The sequence below is a fragment of the Parasteatoda tepidariorum genome, chromosome 7 (assembly GCF_043381705.1).
Source record: "Parasteatoda tepidariorum isolate YZ-2023 chromosome 7, CAS_Ptep_4.0, whole genome shotgun sequence".
NCBI classification, from domain to species: Eukaryota; Metazoa; Arthropoda; class Arachnida; order Araneae; family Theridiidae; genus Parasteatoda; species Parasteatoda tepidariorum.
Genome location: NC_092210.1, coordinates 26584882 through 26608342, shown reverse-complemented (window position 1 = coordinate 26608342; position 23461 = coordinate 26584882). Strand labels below are relative to the sequence as shown.

Here is a 23461-nt window from a genome sequence, read left to right as displayed (position 1 = left end):
GCTTAATAATGAACGTTAATAAACAAATTTTGCATTACTATATAAAAAGACTAAATTTTTCAAAAATATATATAGCTAATATAAATAAGTTGTTTAAAAAGCCTAGGCCTACATTAATATATGGCTATTTTAAAAGGTAATAATCCAACAAATAAATAGGTGGATAAAACGGGACATAAAAAACTCTATCCCGTTTTATCCAACTCACAAGTGTCCCGTTTTGTCCGACTCCGACACTTTTTGAAACAAACATGGCTGCTGCCTAAATGTGAAAAGAAAATTAGATAGACTGCACATAAAAATATTGGTAAATAAATGGTTAATTAAATTTAATACTCACCGGAATTTTATTCCCATATATGTAGGCAGTACAATGTAAAAAACAACGCACGTAAATGTAGAAAATGGCAAAAAAATAGAGTAAAAAAGTTCTGAGACCTACAACTTTCTATCAAATAGTGATCTCGAGGCGGGACGCACCGAGAATGATATAATCACGGTCGAATAACACGTTTCTGTCGTTGTCCACTAGATAGCTGCAATAGTCTGGTCCCTAGGCGACGTATCCCGTTTTGTCCGACTATCCCGTTTTATCCAACTCTCCCCTACATAATATTCTATTAATATGTACTGTTATTCTCAATAAAAGTGTTTATTTCTAATCTACGCTATAGTTTTTTTTCTAATAACAAAACTGCTTTAAATTACTTACTCTTTTAAGCTTTTTTGCTGTGAATGTAGGAGAGACGATTGACCTAATTCTTCTCCAATATTCTCCTTCATTAACTAAAAGAGATTGTTTCGTAATACTGTCACCTTGAAAAATCTAAATAAACAGAAACGCATTTATTTAGTTAAATAAATATTTATATTTATCGTAAAACATGTCAAATATCTTCTCTTAGCAATATTAAAAAGAAAAAAAAAGCGAACTTCTGTTTCTGTGGAATGTTTAGCTACGTGCGAGGCGAAAACAAACTTACACCTTCTCGTGCTCGTTGGTAAACAACTTATCGTTGTTATCTGACGATATCCAAAAGTACCTAAGTTTGGCTATTTGGAGATAAACAATAATTCATGAAAAGTAAAAATGCGAGTGAGCGTGGTGTAAGCTTTTAATTTTCTTATTGTTTAGATTTAAAGACAGTTTCTAAAGAGTATCTAGGAAATTTCCCTAAATTGTACCACTTTTCACCATTAATTTTTTTAGTAACAAATCACTAACATTTGAAATATTAAATGTTATATTAAATAATAAAATAGATTTTTTCGTAATTATATTTATAGAGTAAGTACTGAAAACTAATTGTTTTCCAAAAGTTTGCAAATGGTACGTTTTAGGAAACCAATTATCTAATTCATACCACCTGCTTCCTAAATTGTATCAACCTCAAAAATATTGAGTACTTATGATTAAGTGTTGAAATTGGTTTGATTGAAAGCTTCACCATAAAAGGTACTAGGACGGATCTGTCTATCAAAATGCATTACTAACCAGTAATTACTGTATCATAACTTAACAAACCACAAGGCTTGTAACCTAGAGGTTTTTCATCACTTTTTCCTTTTCTAGATACAAGGAAAATATATCTTATCGTAAAGATATTAAATATCATTGAATTTACTGAAAAAATTTCCTTTCTTTCCGACTGAGTCAGATATTGATTGAGGTTTTCGGCTGGCGAAATGTCAGTTCAATTAAAGATTACGCACTAAAATATTTAAACCCTTCTGATCAGAGTTCTGTTGTTGTTTTTGTATACCATTATAGCAAGGGGAATGCGCTTCTTCTTATTTACCAATCCATCTTGTTTACCATCTATGACCAAGATTCAACTTAGGTCACAACCCGCTTTACAGGGAGGACACATTTACACACCATCCATCCGTAGATCTTAATTTTGACCTGACACCAGAGCACGATCAATCTCCGATCCAGTACTCCCAGAGGTTGTGAATTTCAATGGAAACTTGGAGGACTTTGTGATCCCCGACAGATTAAGCGTGCACCAGTCATTTTTTTGTACTCTGGGGTCATCAGCCGGCGGTGATCGACCTCTTGGACATGGGCCCAACATCCTGCTAACCAGACTATCCCCACTCCATAGTTCTGTTGTTACGTTCTTATTATGAGCCACATTCGTTAGATGAGAAATTTGATGTTGGGCGTAAAGTTAGTTCAGAATTAGTTCTCGGTTATTTTTCAATTTTTTTGGGTTTAGTACAGTTTAAAATACTTGAAAATGACCTGTTCACTAATTGAAATTGATACGTTTTTCTTAGGTCGAAGGGTAAGATTTAGGAGAGTGCACGAGCTATGATTTAAGTAACTACGCATCATTTTAAATATTTTAAATTAAGTATTATTTCAGGTTTCAAGCAATAAATAGCTTGCAAAAAAGCAAGTAAAAGATTAGAGAATAATTTTATATAACAATTAATCATATGAAGTATTTTCTGATCGATACATTACTTAATCTTTACTTTATCCTTATTGGAGATGCTCGAAAATTATATTAAAAACTAGCAAAACCGATTAATTTAAATAAAAACTTAACAAAAGTACTCAGTATCTTGATTCTTCTGCATGGATCTCCGTGTGATAAAAGCTTCCTAATTTATCAGCTCGAATATTAATTTATTCCTTCTCTATAGAATGCTCAGTATCCGAAAAACTACTTAATTTTCGTTGTTAACTACAAGTACTTTTCTTACAATTGTAGTTAACAACAACTACTTTTTTAAAAATGTAGTGACTATGAACTACTTTTGAAATGTAATCACTAATTTTAGAAAACGAACTTTTCTGGAGAACTTAATTCACACAAATGTTCAAAATGGTTTGAAATTAAAAAAAAGAGCTTATTTAAACATGAGGAATTATGGGGAATNCCATTTTGAACATTTGTGTGAATTAAGTTCTCCAGAAAAGTTCGTTTTCTAAAAGTAGTGATTACATTTCAAAAGTAGTTCATAGTCACTACATTTTTAATAAAGTAGTTGTTGTTAACTACTATTGTAAGAAAAGTACTTGTAGTTAACAACGAAAATTAAGTAGCTTTTCGGATACTGAGCATTCTATAGAGAACGAATAAATTAATATTCGAGCGGATAAATTAGGAAGCTTTAATCACACGGAGATTCATGCAGAAGAATCAAGATACTGAGTACTTTTGTTAAGTTTTTATTTAAATTAATAGTTTTTAATGTAATTTTCGAGCATCTCCAATAAGGATAAAGTAAAGATTAACCATTAAGATTGAGTTATGGAACGTCAAGGTCCGATTGAATCAAAAATTACTCAGTGTAGTCCGTTTTCTTTCTTTTTTTGCGTATTATACAGTGAGAATAACAGAGAAAATATGTTCTGTTCCATTGAAATAACATCATCAATTTTTCAGAAGTGTACATTCGCATTTGGGGGGGGGGCAAAGGGATAAACTAACTATTATTCATAAAGGCTGGTTTTAATAATATGTTATTCTAAATGCATAATTGTGATTAACGCTCAGCCTGAGGGGTGACCTCATTGGGACCCTTGATGGATCCACGAGGATTTGAACCAATCATATTCAAAAAATTTGTTGCGTTTGAACCTTGTTTCTTTACTATACTAACCCGTATTTACCAGGAATCGCTACAAGTTATTGACCAGGAATCGCTACAAGTTATTATATCGCTACAAGTTATAATAGTTATTGACCACAGTAATTGCGCTACACTGTAGGAACTGTGGTTGTGATATCCCTTCGAATATGACGCTGAAAAACCAAAAAAAAATTGGGTCAAGGAATACTTCCGGGTTAACACCAAATCGAGCTTCCCTATACGATTTAAGGGGGGTAATTTAAATCTAAACAATAAAATAGAATAATCTTACACTGAACTTTCACGCTTTTGCATCAAATTAGAATGATTTTCACTTCGGAGAACACCAATGTTGGCGCGATTTGAATATCTAGAAGCGCCAAGTAGAATAATCACGAGTTGTTAGTTGACAATCTGGAATAAGCTGATGAGAGTTTGTTGTAAATGTCAATGTTGCTATTCATAAAGAGAAAGAAATATTGGCCATGAATTATGTATGTATAACTTTAGCTGTGTGGTAAGGATAATTATATTTTGATTTTAAAAACTCTGAGAGTTGTATTAAGTGATTTTATATTTTGTAATTTCTATCCGCTTCCGTTCTATTAAGCCTAATTCGAATTTTTTTAAGTTATTGTATTAGCTACGAGTATGTTTCATTTGCAAAGTAATTTTATTTTACGAATTAGTGTATATATGCATTCTAAATTAATGATTCTTACTTAACATTTTAAAAATAACTTTACTGACTCATATGTGTACCCTATTGTAACTATAAGTTAATGAATAACAAAAATGGATGCTGCTGCCTTACAACAAATAGTGAAAAAGAACATTGGTGTAATGAAACATTAGATTCAAGAGTTAAGGGTAGTCTTTCTCTTTGGTGTTCAGCAATTGCAACCATTTTTTAGTCTAATTTTTTTTGCAGTGTATGAATGATGGATTCTGTGCTAATTTGTAATAAAGTTTTCATTCGTGAAACTTTTAGAATTTTCGGACGCCTGATTCAGAAAGGTCAATTTTTTCGCAGAGTAAACACCTTTTCTTTACAGAGTAAATTTCTTTTTCCTTCACAAGAGGATTAAATTTGACGCAATGAATATTTCCTCTTATTAGTATGAATTAGTAAACAACTTGAACATACTTAGAACATGGACTTAGAAGAAACTTACTCTTCGATTCATAAAAATCGGGAAATCCTTGATAAAAATGTCTCTAATAAGTTTTGGATCACCTACTACTAGAACTGGACGATGACCTTCAAAAAAACTGAAAAAGATTATGAAATAAGTTTATTTTAGAGCACATTGAGCCTATGATAACTTAATAAAGTTTTCAATAAAAGAATTAAGAGTATACAAACATTATTATTGAATTTTAACACCGTCGTTGAACAACTGAACCGATTCTGAGTTTAAGAACTACCATTGTTCAATTCCATAGTCCTGAAATTTTGTACCCATCCCAGAAGACATCGGGACTCCTGGATTCAGCTCTGAAGCAAACTAGCTTTCGTGGAAGAGTTTTTGACAGATCTTGAGCGTTACACGAAGAAAAAAACCACGAAAGTTCTTTACGATTAACCCGTCTACAAAAGATTCTAACTCATGATAATTCTAACTCTGGGAATATTTTACGTCAGCACTGCAGTTGGGACAATCCGGGAGCAGAATTCGTATCAATCAACTACAGCTGGAATCGAATTTTTTTCGTAAAATTAATAGAACTTGTTTGATAAAATAAACAGTACTTATCTGTTTAAAAAAAACATGCTTTGGTTCTTAAATAACAGTTTCTTTCTGTGAAATAAAGGGTTTTATGCAGGCACACCAGCTGGCAGTTCTTTTTTCTGGTAATTTAACAGATTTATTTTTACAGTTTATGAAATGCGCTGTTTCGAGAAAAAGCCATTTGAAGTTAGCAAACGCTTATCACACCCACACTAGTGTGAGTATCAAAATCTTCAATATTTATATGAGTATCAATTTAATTATGGGAAACGTTTTCATCTACCAATTCTATAGAATTGTGCAAAACTGGGCTATTGTTACTTTTGCCACTTGCCAATATCAGCAAGTCTGCTTGAAATCAAGCAAATTTTTAAGACGTTTCACTCTTTTCTTGTTTTTTAGAGGTGCAATCTATGGCCAAGAATACGACTTCAACCACACGCACGTGATAGCCCGTTTTTGAGGGAGGACCCAACCATACTCCATTCATACTCCATCCAAAGATCATAATTCTGACCTGAACCAAAGAATGATCAATATTCAATTCAGAACCCCCGGAGTATTTATTTGTTATGGGAACGCGGAGGACTTTGTGACCACACCGTGCATCAGTCACCATTTAATATACGGGGATTCTTCGGCCGGAGCGATTTGAACTCACGTTCTTACGAAAACAAGCCAATGAGCCAGTGTCCTACCAACCAGGTTATCCCGGCCTCAAAAATGAGTGAAATGACAATTTAAATTTATAATGAGATGAACCGGGTTCGAATCCCAGCAATGGCTGGTCAATACGAACTACGCATCCGGTTTGCATCGACCGTAGTGCAAATATGCAAAAAAATATGAAAAAAATTTGCAAAAAGGTCACATTCGGCCCATCTGCGTCATTGTAATTTTGAACCCAATCCAGAAAACACGGACCAATCCTGGATCAAGTATTGGGATAAAATTTGCCTTGGTAGAGGATTTTTTGACGGAACTAACCCGCATCTGCGTTACATGTTGAGGAAAACCACGAAAACTTCTCATGATCAGACTGGCGGCAAGGGACTGTAAAACTTAATTGTAGAAATGTTCCGGCTGTTTCTTGAGGGGATAGATAATTTTAAATTTAAAAAGAGCTAAAAAACAACCATTCTCGCCGCAAAAATCAGTATTTTTGTAACACAGATATAGGAGCCGTGAGGGCTCAGAGGATAGAGCGTTCGCCTTCCAATGAGGTGAACCATGTTTGAATCACAGTGATGTATGATCGATATGAATTCCGCATCCGGCTTGCACCGACCACAGTGCTGGGGTAAAGTATCCTCAGTGCTAGAAGGATCATGGGTTAGAGTCCCCTTGCCGTAAGGTTAACAGTGGAAGGTTTTCGTGGTTTTTCCTTTCCATGTAACACAAATGCGGGTTAGTTCCATCAAGTCCTCGACGAAGGAAAATTTCTCCCAGTACTTGATCTAGAAGTTCCCTTGTCTTCTGGATTCCTATGTTCAACTCCGTAGCCTTATAATTTTGAACCCAATCGAGATGAACTCTTGGATGAAGTATTAGAAGAAATTTGCCTTCATTAAGGACTTTTCTATAGTGTAAACCCGTATTTGCGTTACATGGAGAGGAAAACCACGGAAACCTTCCACGGTTAACCTGACGTCAAGGGGAATCTAACACATAAACCGTCTACCACTGAGGATATTTTACGTCAGCAATATGGCCAGTGTGATCTGGGTGCGGAATTTGCATCCACAAGTCATCGCTGTTATTCAAAGCCGGAGCACCTTATATCCCCTGAGCCACCACGACTTTAACGAGATGGTTGAATGATACCGAAAAAGACATGAGAATTTAAATAATTGGGGAATTAAATTTGTATATAATAAACGTATGGAAATTCGCGTAATTGACACAGTGGAGGTCTGGGTAGCGCCGTAGTGCTTATAAAGAAGAGAATTATAGTTAGCTAAAAGGAATTAAATTTAAATTTACTTACCCGTAAACTGGTCCTAAGGAAAAGTATCTGTTTAGCTCAAGAACATGAATCGGCTGTAAAAAAGTGTCCAAACGTTTTAAAATGTTCATTAAATTCTATACATTGACTAAGCAAATAGTTAAGATTAAATTTGAACATATTCAGTGACTTGTGACACTGTCAAGAAAATATAATTAAGAATCGACAATAGCATCAATAGTAGCTTCGTTTAACTTTCATGTACCACAAAATAGCCTTGGGAGTATTCTTACAAGATGTTCTGAAATTACTACCCTTAATGTACATTTTTAGAACTCTTTTTAAAAATTATGTTAAAAAAATATGTGTGCATTAAGTGTTGCACATTAATATTTGAGTAAAAAAAATAAAATACTGAAGAATTAGCATTTTAAAAAAAAAAATTCACACTGTAAGAAGTAACACTGTAAAAAATATTGTTGTTGAGATAAGCTAAATATATTTTTAAACTCAAAACTGTAGTTGTCGTTCAAAATATTATTAAAAATTGACAAAATAACAATTATTTGAAAGAATTACTAAAAATATACTTTTTTTATTAATATATTTCCCTTCAAAAATATGCTAAACGAAACGTTTTTGCTATTCAACCATAAATTGATTCTAATGCAAATGAAAATATGAGTTGTTTGTAAACAAACAAACAAAAAATGAATATTGAAACTACAAGTATAACAGTGAAAAGGTATCAAAAAATGTGAATACATGCACCGTAGAAAATTTTGGTTTACTTCAACTCTAAAAATGGTAATAACTTGACACCAATTTTTTTTTAACAGTGAATGAATAATTGTTTGCGAAGAAAGCAGAATGAAAAACATACGAACCAGTTTGTTTGCCTGGGGAAATTTTAATAAGTTCTAACAATAACATTTCAATACGTATGTGCTTTATCGGATAATCAATCAAGTTAGAATGTTGTTAGTATTGACTTGTTAGATCTCAAGGGTATTTTCGTTTTCATTCTTCATTTAAATGTTAGTTTTTGATCCCTAATCTATAGATTATTTTGAATTCATTTTTGGCAAGGATTCTAAAAATACGTTTAGTAAGAGTGGTGATTATGGCAGACTTGGTATCACTTTACTCTAGGTGTGCGGTATAAAACACACTTTACACAATAGTGCCATATTAAAAAATTTAAAATTCACAATTTTCTTTCGGAAATGGTATACCTGCAAGCCACGTACTATGGATATCTCAATCCTGATTGGTTGTTGAAACGGGCATTTGCTTATGTTGGCAACTGAGTTCCGAGTAAGTTAATCCCGCCGCGTATCACTTCTCTTAAAAGACACATTCTATATTCTTTCACAAAGATTCTTTCTCAAATATTTCACTATATATTTCTTACTTAACACAAAGACAGTCACTATGCTATCTAAAAAATACTAATTATACAAGAACTAATCATGCATCGAAGTTGCCTAGTACACAAAACAAAAATACATCACGTTTACAATACAATACACAAACAAATGCTAAATTTAAGTTAAGCAAAAGGCGTAGACGAGAGTGAATTATATTTTAACAAATTCGATGTCCGATACGGTGTTGTTTTTAAACTTAACGTTAATTAACGTTTAAACTTCTGTAAGGAAATTTAGCTCTATTTTAACACGCCATCTTGTTTATAAATGATCAGCTGGTGCTGTGGTCAATAGTCTGTGTATCAGTGATAATTTTCTCGAATTGTAATGGCCTGTTTAGGCGATCCAATTTCTTGGACAGAGATTGATTGATATTGATGGAAACTTGCTTTGCTTTGAGCTTGGATCGTGTAAACAATCATCCAAAAACTTGGTCCAACTTCTTGGACGATAGTAGAACATGTTCTACTTTCCATCCAAGTTTTTTCTCCCTTAACCAATCAGCGTCTTAGGTTTTGTGACCTAAACAAGCAGGCAGCAAATTATGTCATTTTCTAGTTTGTTTTCATATATTTTAGCCCAAGTAAATTGATCTGTTGCGGTTTATTTGTGTTATTATGATTTTATTTGAATTTATTTAGCAATTTTAAACTTATGTAAGTATTATTTTATGATGATGAATATGAACAATGCGCATGTGCAAGTTTTTCTTTCGACGAATCAGAGACATTCAAGAACTTGGACAGTGTCGACGAATCATCCAATTTTTTGGACAGAGAAATCCCTCCAATTTCTCGGATTCAAAAACTTGGGCTGTGTAAACTGGCCTTAAGTACCCAATTCTTAACGATTAATGATGCCAACTTTTTTGTTAAAAAAATTTTAAAAAATGTGGTTGAAAAATATAGTACAAAACCCAAAATTATTTCTAAGCCGTAAATCCCAACCTTAGCCGTAAATCCCCTTAACCCCTTAGACGAAACCTTCATGATTGTGAGTGTTAAATCTTAATCTAATATGTTCTCCGTTGTTGCGTCATTATAAATAGCCTCATAATGAGTAACAACTTTGTCACCTTAAAGTGATTATCTTTTTTGAACTTTAGCGTGTGTAAATAAGAACTGAATTAAAATTGGTTATGGAATATAGTACTTGTGTTCCGTCTTAATTTATATATTTAGGTCTAATAACCGAGTTTTAACTTCGATAATTGTGGTAATATATTAATTTTAAAACAAGCTTAAACTTAGTAAAATTTGTCTTTATTGAAAGCTCCAATTTAATATTAAAAATATCGGCTAAAAGCATACAATTCGATGTTAAGTTCAATAATGTATTTTAGTGCCCGAGGATTATCTTAAATTTCTTAGATTAATGTTCATGGCAAAATAACTTTCCTGGCACTTCTTTTTTCTGTTTTGAACTATTTATATAGGAAAAAAAATATAAGTGCTTTCAAATTGCAACAGATATTAAAGGATTCATGCATTTCGTAATTTACTACGCTCTTTTACTGAATTTATAATAAACTGATTGCGAAAAAATAAAAATTTGCATGTATTTTCTTGTACAGTATTCAGCATTTTTAAAAACTCGAGTATTTCTGAAAATTTTAATTAAAATCAAAACACAAATACAGATTAAATGTAAAAGTAATTTTCCAAAATAACAATTGTAGTTTCAGAAATGGAAAAGTGTTGTACAGTGTTAAAAATAAAAAATGGACCACACTGAATAACTTTTGATCTAATGATCGGATCTTCACATTCACGGACTCACTCAATCATAATGATTCAAAGGGGTTACTTCAAATATGCTATTTAATAAGTACTGTCGATGTATTAAATTACGAAATTTGACATAAAAACGTACTCTCTCTGAAAAAAACATATTTTTTAGATGGATTCGGATTTCTGACCCCAAAATATAGGGAGTAGCCAAAATCTAGGAAATATGGTCCCCATAATTTGGTCAGGAGGGTGATCAATTTAAACCTGTTTATTTTACTTTTTGCGTATTTCGTCATACCTCGAGTAATTTTTTAGTGAATCGAAAAAACTTTTCTCACAATTATAAAGCTCGTCGATCTCAAGATAAATAAATAATGTAATAATTCCATTCAAAAAGTAATTTCCATAGTTTCATGCAAAAAAATAAAGTTCAATAAATATTTATTATATTTTCCTGTTTTTATTATTTAGTATGAGTTGAAAAATTTTTTAATTGTAAGGTATACAATTTTGAAAAATGTAATTTTACATTTCAAAATACAAAATTTGAGGGAAATGGGACAAATAATTCCTAAGTAATTGATCTTTTAATTGTTCAGGGTGGTCGATTTTTTATTTTGCGTCCAAGTACTTCTATTGAAGATTATTATCATTATTCCAGTGTAAGTATTATTATTCCAAGTATTATTATTCCAGTGTAAACATTTCCTTTTTTGATTTTTAGCTGCTGAGTAATTTTTGAAACGAATTCTTCTTGAAAATGAATCCCTGCATTACTTACATTTGAAAATAGGTGAACATACCAAAATTTCATTCCTTTTAATATTAAATACCAATTTTTTAAGAAGAAAAAATTATTTTTGTTTGGTCTAAAGTTGTATATTGGACCAGTGACAGTATTGTAACATGCGCCAGACCAAGTTAGGAGCAACAGGTCCAGTTAGTACATATTTCCTTGTGGATTTTGCTATTTACCCTTTGACGCAGATAGGACATCGGTGTCGCTTTTATATATTTTTTTTCTGGCATTCTAATTACAAGCAAAAATGTATTTTGGTATTTTTCAATTATAAAAAACAATCTAATAATTACTAAGATAATCTTAAATTATCGCAATTATATTTGTACTAAAATATAAAATCCAATCCAAGTAGTTTGAAAAAATAATTTTCTCATTCATATTTAAAAATGGATTAATAAATGATTTTGAAAATTAAGTAAATTTAAATAATAAATAACTGTATCTCTTAAATCTAAATAACTACAAATAAGTGCAAATTTTTAAAAAAAATATTGTTTGGAAGTGAATCGTATTTGAAAGATTTTACCTTCAAATCAGAAAAAGACGCCGATTGTTCTATGCCGTATATCATAACCATAAACTGTTATAATGCTAAATACAATATTTTCACTCATTTTATCCTGAATTATTGCAAAATAATAGAAAAAAAGTATGAAAAATATGCTTAATAAAAATTTTGCGTCAAAGCTGTGCTGAACCATCCTGTATATTGTAAAAATTTTACCGATTGAAAGCTTATAGGAAAAATTCACCTTACCAGAAGGTTTCTATTTCGTTTATCCTTTTTCCTTAAACTTCTTCGTGAAAATCTAAAAAGATTCACGTGATATTGTAAAATTTGTTACCCCAGTATTTTCAGTAAGATAAATTCAATTTGTTATCCCCTTACCTCTCACTCCCGCAAAAATCATGAGATAAGCTTTCATCTCTTATTTCTCGTGCCCGTGATATTTCCAAGCTAGAGCGTTCAAAAGTAACTCACCAAAGAGTTTTGAATATACCCATCTCTTGTGCTCAGAACATTTTTATTTATTATTTTACAAACAAGATGGGACTATTTTCAATGTAACTGGAAATAGTTTATTTTAACTAGATAACAGCACTATCCTAATATATGTGCTTCGTGCTCTTGGCTCAGCTACATATTCTCTTTGTGAGTACACTCAAATTGCGTTGTGTAATAAAATATATTTTATATTATGTACATGATCGAATCAGAGTTACATGGACACATAGAGTGTCAAATTTCAAGATAAAAAAATTAGAAAATTAAAAAAATGAATATATATATTGTACATACACCTTTTTCTATATAATTTTCTTGAATGAAAATATAGACACTCTTATTTCTTTTTTCTTGATTTAAAGAGATTTTAGCTATAAAATTTCCTTAAAAAAAGAGATTAATTTGCAAAATATCTTACTGTTGTCAGATAGTCTATCACAGATCCAAAAAAAGGAAGTGGCTTCACATAAGGAATATTTTTGTCTTTCCAATACGAAAGTTTTTTATTTGAATACCTAAAATAGAGAAAACTAATGTTATTAAAGCTAACCTCTCAGATTCAAATCAGTGTGAACAGGATCAAAACTGGTGACTTACTGGAAACTTAAAGGGAAAAAAAACAGAATTTTCAAAATTTGAAGAAGAAAAAATTTAAAACTAAATTTATCAAGTGAATTAAAAAGATAATCGTTTTTTGTCGCACCTAAAATGAAAACAAAAGTAGAAACCAACACTCCTGAGAAATTTTCGGTGGTAATATAAAGTGATTTTTTTTTTCTTTTTAAGGGAGACAAAAAAAATACATATACAGTCAAACCTCGATATCTCGAACTCGCAGGGAGAGGAGAAAAAATTCGAGATACCGAAAATTCCAATTATCGAAAATCGCATGTTATCGATTTTAGAATAAAGAAAAATGCTCTTTGCAACCTTATTTACTATTCCATATTTATTCTAAAAGCACTTTTTACACTTTCACTTAAAAAAAGATTCAATTATTGTTTGCTTTAGAGATGCGTTAGAAAGTTTGTCTATCACACTTTCTAAGTGGACTATAGCTTTAAATGTCTCCTCTGACATATTCGGCTGCCTCTCAATAAATCTCCTTACAGTGGCCACTGCAGAAAGTGCTTGTTTGTTAGTAAAATTAGGTGGTAAATCTTCGATTTCCTCATCCTCTTCTTCTGATAGTTCACAAGAAGCTTTCGTTTGAGCGATGATATCATTGTCATCCCACTGACCACAATCTGTTACTGCATCATCTACGTTTACAAAGTTATGAAATTCCATGTCATCAAGCTTCATGAGTTCGGTCAATCTGTTCCAATCATTTTCGGTGTAGTTTTCAGCAGAATTAACAATATTGATTGTTTGACTACTTTTGTAATCTTTAATGAATCCAGACTTCTTGAAGCCATTCATTATCGTAGAGGAAGACACATCATTCCATGCCTTGTCAGCCATTCTTAATTTTTGTAAATTTTTTTTTTGAATATTTTTTTAATTTTAGAAAAAAATCTACTCCATTTATGGAAAAAAAATTCAAGTTATCGAGGGATTATAAAAACAAGTTCGTGAAATCAAGTTTTTTTTAACATTGAGTGCATAGGAAATTCGTAGGGAATTTTTTTTTCTTCGAGATATCGAAAAATTCGCGAAATCGAGGTTCGAGTTAGTGAGGTTCGACTGTATATATATTTTAATTTTCAATATAGTTGAGAAATGTATTTTTGAAACTTTTACCAAATTATATTATTTTCACCATTTTTTCTTGTTTTATGCCTGCTAGTCTTTTTATATCAAAAAACGATCAAAACTTTTAATTGGGTATAATTTCTTCTTGATATTTAAGAAGCAATTTAAACTTTCCCAATCATCTGGCACGAAGTTACATTTAATATTTCATCATTCTAATTCACCGAAAAAAGATCGTAACTCTGAGAATAAATTCGAGTTTGCCATAAAATAGCTATAAAATTTGCTTGTATTGAAGCTTGTATGCGAACACGAAACCTTTAATTGGATACCTGCAAGTGACGTAGGTAAATCCTAGCATTTGTCTATTCAGAATTAGGTTCGACTCAGTGCATGATGTCGCTTACAGGTATCCAATTCAATCTCATTTCAATTACATGGTTAGACATAATCACTTTACTTTTTTTCACGTTGTAAGATCCAAATGGGAGTTGATCTGTCTGGCTGGTCAGAAAGTGGTCAAAATTTTAATTGGTAACAAATTAACTTGGGAACTATCCTCTTATCTCCGCCGTCTTTTCCTCTTGTCTTTTTCGTTCTCCTATTTCGTCTTATTTTCGTCGCAATTTATGTGCTCCTTTTTCCTTTTCGACATCATTAACTTTATTACTTCAAGCAACAATAGTGAATGTAGTCCATATAAATATGCATCTTATTCAACATTGAAACAAATATAAGAACACGGAAAATAGTTAGAAATATTTCAAATAAATCGGAATTTACTTTACAAAAGATACTTTTACGTATTCATTAACACATAACTTCCTAAAGAGATTCTAAGCATTTCATGGAACAAAAATGAACCAAATAATCAAAAGATTACAGTGAACTTCGTAAATTCAAATAAATACAGGGTGTTTATAAATTCCCGGACCCATTTTGATGTTTAATAACTCATAAAATAATGAAGATATATACAAACTTGTGGCATTTATTGATGGAATAACTCATATATTTTCCTTTTCACGTTTGACTATCTTTACTTTTGTAAATATCGTCTGCACGTGTGATTTATTTTAGATAATTTCATTTTCCAGTCTAAATATCTGTACTTTTCTAAATATCGTCTGCTTATTAATTGCATTTTTCTCTCTTTTGTTTTTGGCAACTATTGCAATGTTATGTTTACTTTTGATGTGTTTATTCTATGTAGTACTTTTCTATGTGATGTTTTATTCGAGCGGATATTAAGGAGAATGCATACACAAGAGAAAGCACAGATTTTATGGTGGTTCATAGAAACGAAATCCATAGTGCAAGCACAGAAAAATTGCCGAAAAATTTACTAAAAAGATCCTCCATCCAAAAGCAACATCTTGCGGTGGAAAAAGAATTTTCTAGAAACTGGAAGTATCGCAGATAAGAAACGTTCCGGACGTCCCTGCACAAGTGATTTTGACGTTGAGCGTGTCAGACAGACATTTTTAGACTATCCTAGAAGATCTGTAGAGCCACAAGAGAATTGGATATGCCAATTTCAACGGTGTACAAGGTTATTAAGAAACAATCAAGACTACATGCATACAAAGTTCAATGTTTGGAACCGGACGATAGGCCTAGGAGGATGACGTTTGCAACAGATATGGTAGGAAGGATAGAAGATTATGCTAATTTTCGGAAGCGCATAATGTTCTCCGACGAAGCATCCTTTCATGTTTCTGGCATTGTAAATCGCCATAATGTGTGCATATGGGGATAACCCCCATGAATACCGTGAGACACAAAGGGATCCCTCAAAGGTTAATGTGTGGTGTGGACTAATGCACGACCAAGTCATTGGGCCTTTCTTTTTTATACAACGCTCTCATCAGTCGTATACTTAGACATGTTGAAAAACTTCGTATTTCCACAACTAGAAGAGCTTCAGCCACATGTCTTTTAGCAACAAGATGGTGCATCACCTCATTGGGGTATTATCGTTCGTAGTTCTTTGAATGACCATTTTCCAGGAAGATGGATAGGGCGAGGAAGTCCAATTCCTTGGCCATCCAGATCACCTGATATAACGCCGCTGGACTTCTTTCTTTGGGGATTTATAAAGGACAATGTTTACAGGAAGATCGTGTCGAACATTGATGACCTAAAAGCCAGAATTACAACTGCAATAGCCTCTGTGGGCGCCGACATGCTTGCCGCTACCTGACGTGAAATTGACTATCGACTTGATATTCTCCGTGCGACGAAGGGGGCACACGTGGAAGTTCATTGACATGGGTCATGAAACTTTTTGAGTTTATCTAACCATTTATGTTACCAATCTTAATCTATCTTTATTCTTTTATGAGTTATTAAACATCAAAATGAGTTCGGGACTTTATAAACATCCTGTATAATAAAAGAAAATGACTAAGTCATCAATCTAGCCAGTGGTTAAGGTTTTTGCTTTTGGGGGAAGCTGAAAACGTTTGGGCCTGTGTTGTCATTTTACCGCTCTTTGAAAAATGAATACTAGTCTCCCTTTTACATATGCTTTTACATTAAAGTGAAAAACCTAAATATATATCTATGGTTTTAGTGATGCTTCAGTATTAACGCTGGTAAGAGATACGTTTTATCAACAAAAGTCTGCCCGTTTAGATTTTTGCTTTCATTTTCTTACATTTCTGAATAAAAAGAAAAAAGTTTCCAAAGAGTAAGTGAAAAGCACTCGAATCAAACCGGTGTTAAGTGTGCAAAAAAAGTAAAGGAAATATGAAAATTCGTTGACGTAGAAGATTCCTCAATAAGCATTAGATTCAAAATTTGATGGGATTTGAAATGTATGTATAATAAAATTTTTGCTTTATTTAATCAATTTGAATTTTGTTAAGGTTTGAGAATTTATGAACAAAATTTTACCCATTGCTCAAAAAATAAAAAATTATAAAATTTGATATTCAAAATTCAGTGGGACTTAACGTATATTTTTGCTACAATGTTTAATCAATCTGAATTTTGAGATTATTTTTTTATAAACAAAAGTATACTTATTGCTAAGAGAACACAAAAATTGGAAATTTTAAAGTGAAATGCTATCTATCTATGAATCTTGTGGTCTACTATAATTTTTAAAAAATGCTGAAGTTGCTCAGGATCAAAGGTTTTCTCGAAAAATGCAGTTTTGATCACACAGAGGATAAAGCCCTAAACGGCCATTGGAAAAAACCGGTGTTCGATCGTTTACGGGGACTTAACGCCCGATGCATCTATGTCAGCTTGTGCAAGAAATAAATTAAGGTGGCAATCCTTGATAATAAATATTGAAAAAATTAGATAGAAAATTGACGAAAATTATACAGAAAGAAAGTATTTTTTGTGGGACAGTTTTACTCCTTGGTGTGAGATATCTTTTACGAACTGAAGATTAACTTTTGAAAATTTAAAGATTTAAAAAATTTAAATATTTTCTTCTGACTTAGGAGTAAAAAATGATTTTTTTAAAAATAACTGTTGACTGAAAACCACAAAAAAAACTTCTCTAAAACTATACACAAAATTTTTCGATTCCCTTCAGAAAAGTAAGTTTACTTTATTTAAGTGACATTTTTAAATTACCTTTTTTTAAGTGTTTTGAAAAAAATTATTTTGGTATGAAATAAATTTCTTTCCTTTTTTTCCAAACTCTTCTTAATGCAATACAAATGATAAACTATAAATTTTGAATTCAATCAAAAAAGTTGACCTTTTTATATAACTTTGCTTTATACATGTCACTGTGTACTTTTAAAACAAATTTGTTAAAATTTGTCTCATCTAATACTTTTTAGTCTATTGAAATATTGAATAATCTTCTCTAAAAGTAACCGCATTTCTAAGATTCTATAACATTTGATTAAACAACTATTCAATTTAAAATATGAATACATACCACCAGAACAAAGAAGTAAGAATTCCAATTAGTAGTATTTCTATTGAAATATGATTTAAATAAGAAAAAATATGCTCATTGATAGCCATTATCTTATCTCATCAAACAGTATGGTAATTTTTAAAAAGCCCTCTCTCTTAATTTCTCCGTGAAACAGCTAGCAATACTCGTAGGAAGTGTGAATGAAAACTAACAATGTTTACCTGAATTTACGTTTTGCAATAAATATTTGTTTTATATTTTTATTTAAGACTTTTATTAATAGAAATATTGCTAAATAGAACTATTTTATTCTTTTATTTATTTTATTAATTTAAGTATCATATAAAACCGAAAAAATATCCGTGAAAACGGCAATTGTGAGACATTATATACTCTTTTATGATCAATAAAATACTGTTGGCTTCTTATGTAGTTAATTTAATAATAATAAATTTTTTAAAGAAAGCGAAAACAATATTGATAATATAAGTGCACTCGTAACTTACTACATTCACGTACATTTCATATAGAAGTTCTACAAATTTTCACATCACAAAAAGCAAACTATGCATAACCGTTGTTGTCATTCTTAATTTGGAATATATATGCGCTTCCATTCGACAGAATCGCTGTTGCCATTCTTAATTTACAATATATTTGCGCTTACATTCGACCATCCTGACATTTCAGTTGACCTCAATACATTGAAATACATTACAATGAAATTAACAGGATAAATAATATGAAATATTGATAAGTTTCTAACAGTTTTTAAAATCATTATAACGCCGTGATCTACGCACAGTTCGTTTGGCAGTTGCCTTCTGGGTTCTTCATCAGAATCTTTGCTGAAATTATCATCATCACCATCTTCTTCATTCTAGCTTCTTTGGAGAAGCTGGAATGAATTGACTGACATTAGCCGTTGTGGCATACAGGCTACCATCGCTGGCCTCTAATTGAGAGATTCGATATGTATCACTTGGAAGTATTTCCGTGATAACCATAAGTCCTCGATAACGTAGTTGAGTTTTCTTGGCTTCCCTGTCCCCCTTGGATGTCTTTTAACTACCACGATTTCGCCCTTGTTAAACGATAGTGTACTAGATTTCTTTTTGGCGTAATATGCTTTAATTTTCTCTTGCTCTTTTTCGATTTTTTTCTCTTGTTTCGAGTTGTAGCTTCCCCGTATCATTCCGTATTTCACCCTCTTCATCAGCAAACAACCTTATAATCCCATCCTTAAATCTTGGTATGTAGGCATGAAGAATTTCAAAAGGTGTTTTCCCAAGAGTCTTGTTCAAGTTTCTTTCGATTTCCTTAATCCTGCTGTCCCAATCATTTTGATCGACTTTTTCGATCGACGTAGCTATGGCTCTCAAACATTCCATTCGCTTTTCAAGTTCGCATTCAAGTTACAAATTTATAGTTTGATCAAGTCTCAATAGTTCGGACTCCTTAATGCTAATTTTACTTTTTACGTATTTCGCAACATCTCTTGAACTTTTCAAGCAAATTGAAAAATTTTTACATACAATAATGAATTTCGTTTATCTAAAGACAATTCTATGCGAAAAATAATTTTTAATTACTATTTTTTTTTAATTTCATGTAGGCTACAAAATTTTGAATTGTAAGGTGCGCAAATGTAATATCATTTTTAAGAATGTAATCTAATATAGCAAACTACAAAGTTTGAGCGAAATCGATCGAGCAGTTCCTGAGAAATTGAATTGTCAAACAGTCAAATTTTTAAAATTTGATATCTCAGAAACGATTTGACCAATTTCATTCATATTTTATAAAAAATAATTTATTTGCAAACATAAAGAAACAAGAGTCTTATAGTTTTACGTGAAGAACATACTCTAAAACCTTCAACGAAATTAAAATATATCACACTTTGATTGACTCTTGAAACTAACAAAATGCAATCATATTTCATTCGCAAATCAATAAAGGTTTTATTTTGTATACTACTTGACAAAATTAAATAATTATGCTAATAATTATGCCACATTAAATAATTATGCTAAAGCTAATTATGATGAAAGCTCAAACATTATTTTTGTTAAAATTGCTTTAACAGCGTACATTGATAGACTTGTTTAATTGCAACGAATTATAATTCTCCCTAATGCAGTATTATATGGGTATTAAGTATCATAATTCGGGTTATTACTAAATTTAATCCAGAATGATTAGCATGAATAAGAATGTGGTGATTATTAACGTTTCTCCTATACAAATTAGTACTATTGCATCATTGTTTTTTACTTTTCAAAACTTTTTTTTTTAAATTTCAATTACTGTTGATTTTAATTATTTATTTTTATAGATTCACGTTTTAAAAACACAACTATAAGCTAAATAAACACGTGGTTTCAAATAACTTATAAGTAATACTAATTAAGTAACGTAATTCGCCATTGCTTTCAGGTTCATCGTTGAGTTTAATTGACACAACGAATGAAAAATAATTAAAAATTGATTGTTGTTGTTGTTGTTAATTTACGTCGCACTATAGCTGCACAATGGGCTATTGGCGATTTTCTGGGAAACATCCCGGAGGATGATCCGAAGACATGCCATCACAATTTTGATCCTCTGCGGAGGGGATGGCACCCCCGCTTCGGTAGCCCGACGACCTGCGCGCGAAGTCGAGCACTTTACGGTAGCACAGTTTAACGAGGACCAATACCGCACACCCTCGGTCCCTACGCAGACTGATCCAAGTGGTCACCCACCCGCACACTGACCGTAGCCAGTGATGCTTGACTTCGGTGATCTGCTGGGAACCGTGTCTTAACGATCAGTCCACTGCGGGACAATTAAAAATTGACGAACCGGCAAAAAGCTATAAGTTAGCAACTATCACTGGTGTAATAATTAAAACAATTGAAAAAATAAGAAAATTGTTATTGGAGAGTTTTAAACCAATAAAAAAATACCCTTTTCATGCGGCATTATCGAAAGAAGTAATCGAAATTTTCAAGCAAATTTAAGAAACGGCAGCTAAATTTTTACCTCGCAGAAGCTATCCAAACTTTAATGAAAAAAAAACTCTTCATTTTATTATAATACATTAAGAATTGCGAAGTTCTACTTCAGAATAAATATTTAACTTCCAAAGGAATAAATTTTGATAACACACAAAGATGAACAAATAGTTGAACCACCAACGCAAAAAAAAATTGTTTTTTTCACAAAGCGATAATAAAATTTCTAATTTTCCTTAACAAGTTTATGTTTTATATCTAATATAACAGGCATACACAAAGATTATACATTTACAACCCATAAAATAATGGGAGACACGCTTTCAGTTCTTAATATTCTTTTTAATTTCTCAAGAAATACTTAGAGGACTATTTTGTAATTTTCGAATTGCTTTTCATAGAATTGCTGTTCATGCTTTTTCATAATTTGCAATAAAGTTTAAAGATTTCTGGGATGTAAGAGACAAACAATAAATTGCGAAAAAATTAAATTAAAGATCCTATGTCAGAAAATCAAGCTATAAACTTACTTTTGTTATTCAATACTTTTGTTATTTGCAATAATTGCATATATTTTTGTAAATTTAATTTGAATATTTATGCAAATAGGAACAATTGTCGAAAAAAAAATTTATCTTACGATTTGCACTAATTTTGAAAATAATAAGTAACGTTAGAAAAAATTTTTGGAGCAATTTAAAATTAATTACGAAATTATTGTTCTAAATTTTTTTAAAAGAATTGCAAATGTACAAGATATGAGTATTTAACGTAACTCTTTTGTAAAAATTTAAAATTATAATAGTGAATCGTATTTGGCAACTAATGGAAAAAGTTTGATTTAAATATTCTGAAAACTTAAAAATTCTGAAGCAAAATTTTCAAAAAGGTTTTTGTAGATTTTAAAAGAAAGCTAAAAACGATAAGGAGCTTTCTGCATACTTTATACTGACCTTGATGTCTGGTTATTATAAGTTAGTGTAATTTTCATTAATACATAATACAATTTGTGAAAAAACCTTGATTTTTACCTATTGGTGAAATGGGTGTTGTTTAGGGTTTGATGGCGTGCGCATCTTATTTAGACGTCATTACAGCTTTCAACAGTGTTCAAGAGTAATAGTAAACAGTGCGCATGTGTTGTCATTGAATGCGTTGCTGTGACGACCGCTGCTCTTCGATAATTTTTTTAGAATTCTTTTTTTCACTTTTAATTTTGTTATGCTTTAAGTCGTTGAATTTAGTTTTGAAAAATAGGACCAGAGAGATTCCGTAAATACTTCTTGAGTTGTGAATAAAAGAGAATTTCATCATTTGAACGATATTTTTGTTTTTATTGTTTTAATTAAGAATCAGAAATTCTAACCTACATTTCAAACTGGATTGTTTTTAATACTAATTCAGGTGAATATCACAAATAAAGAGGGTCAAAAAATGATGGACACGGTCCCAAAGGTCCAAAGAGATTTTATTTTTATTTTCACCCGCAGGCATTTTTAATGCATTTACGTAATAATAATTTAAAGCATTTTCATATTCTTTTTATTATTAATTTATAATTACTGTATTGACGGTGATTTTAATATAAACATGAATACTGAAGAAGGAAGGTGACTTCTTGAAACAAGGATGTAGGCAGGATTTGAAAACCAATCCGACATACAATCAACAAATAACAATTGAAGTACTGTACAATTCGATTGTACTGCAAATAACAATCGAAGTAATTGATACAAGTTGCAATCTTATTGATTGATTTTCTGGCTTAGGGTATTCGAAAATACTTGTTTTCCTTCTTAATTTATTTTCGGTCTCTCAAACCTCTGAGAGAGCTTCAAACTTTATTGAAAAGTATAAAAAATTGCATGAACTAAACACTTTTAAGTTACAAAATAGTCCTCTAAATACTTCTTGAGAAAGCGTGCGATTATAAATATATACACCGAAGAGCACCGGTAGGTAATAATGACTTATTCGAAACAATCATCAAATATAATTATTATTCAACTGCAGATGTGTGTGTATATACCCAAATAATGTTAGATAAAAAGTTCATGTATTCAAATTTTAAAACTTTAGAAAATAGTAAATAATTTATAAATCAATTCAAGATTTCTTTTCTAAGGTGATTAAAAAGAAAAAAATCTTCGCCTGTTTGGCTGAAATTAGCAAAAAAAATTGTCTACTGCCTAGAAACTTGGAGGTATTTTCTATTAACTACTAACAAATAAACTCCCCGAGCAATCGTAGAATATTATTTAATTTTTTTTATTGTCTGAACTTGGTTGCCCAGCAATGGAGTAAAACTAGATATTCCTTCCTCTCTTGAATTAGTCTGGGTTATCCTAAAAAATTAACTTGCGGCGGCGACTTTGCTTAGTTGTTTTTTGTGCCAAATACATATAAATCATTATCCTCCCAATTTATGTTCCAATCTTTTCAAAATTTCATCTACCAATCTATCAAAATCTTCGTCTATCAATTTTGCCTATTTTGAGTGTCAGGAATTCAAATATGAATATATATATATCTTCTGCTGCATTTTGAAAAAGCTTATGAGGAAAACCACAACAGTATGACATATTAGTAGAGAGTCTTACTTTTTTTAAAAATAGTGGTGGTCAAAAATATATAAATATATATA

The 23461-nt window shown here is 31.3% G+C and overlaps 1 protein-coding gene across 2 annotated transcripts in view; it reads right to left on the bottom strand.

Annotated features, from left to right (window-relative positions):
* The window catches only part of LOC107441683 (cytochrome P450 9e2), a 47362-nt gene extending 29342 nt beyond the window's left edge, over positions 1–18020 (bottom strand). The window contains exons 1-5 of one of the 2 annotated variants that reach the window (XR_011637234.1): positions 17837–18020; positions 12653–12749; positions 7309–7361; positions 4764–4860; positions 713–826 (exon numbers count right to left, since the gene is read on the bottom strand). The gene's annotated coding sequence lies outside the window, so the exon portion shown is untranslated. Of the gene's footprint in view, positions 1–712; positions 827–933; positions 1001–4763; positions 4861–7308; positions 7362–12652; positions 12750–17836 lie in introns of those variants that run through there. The other variant, XM_071183210.1, reaches the window with a different exon arrangement.
* Positions 18021–23461: the final 5441 nt, after the last annotated feature.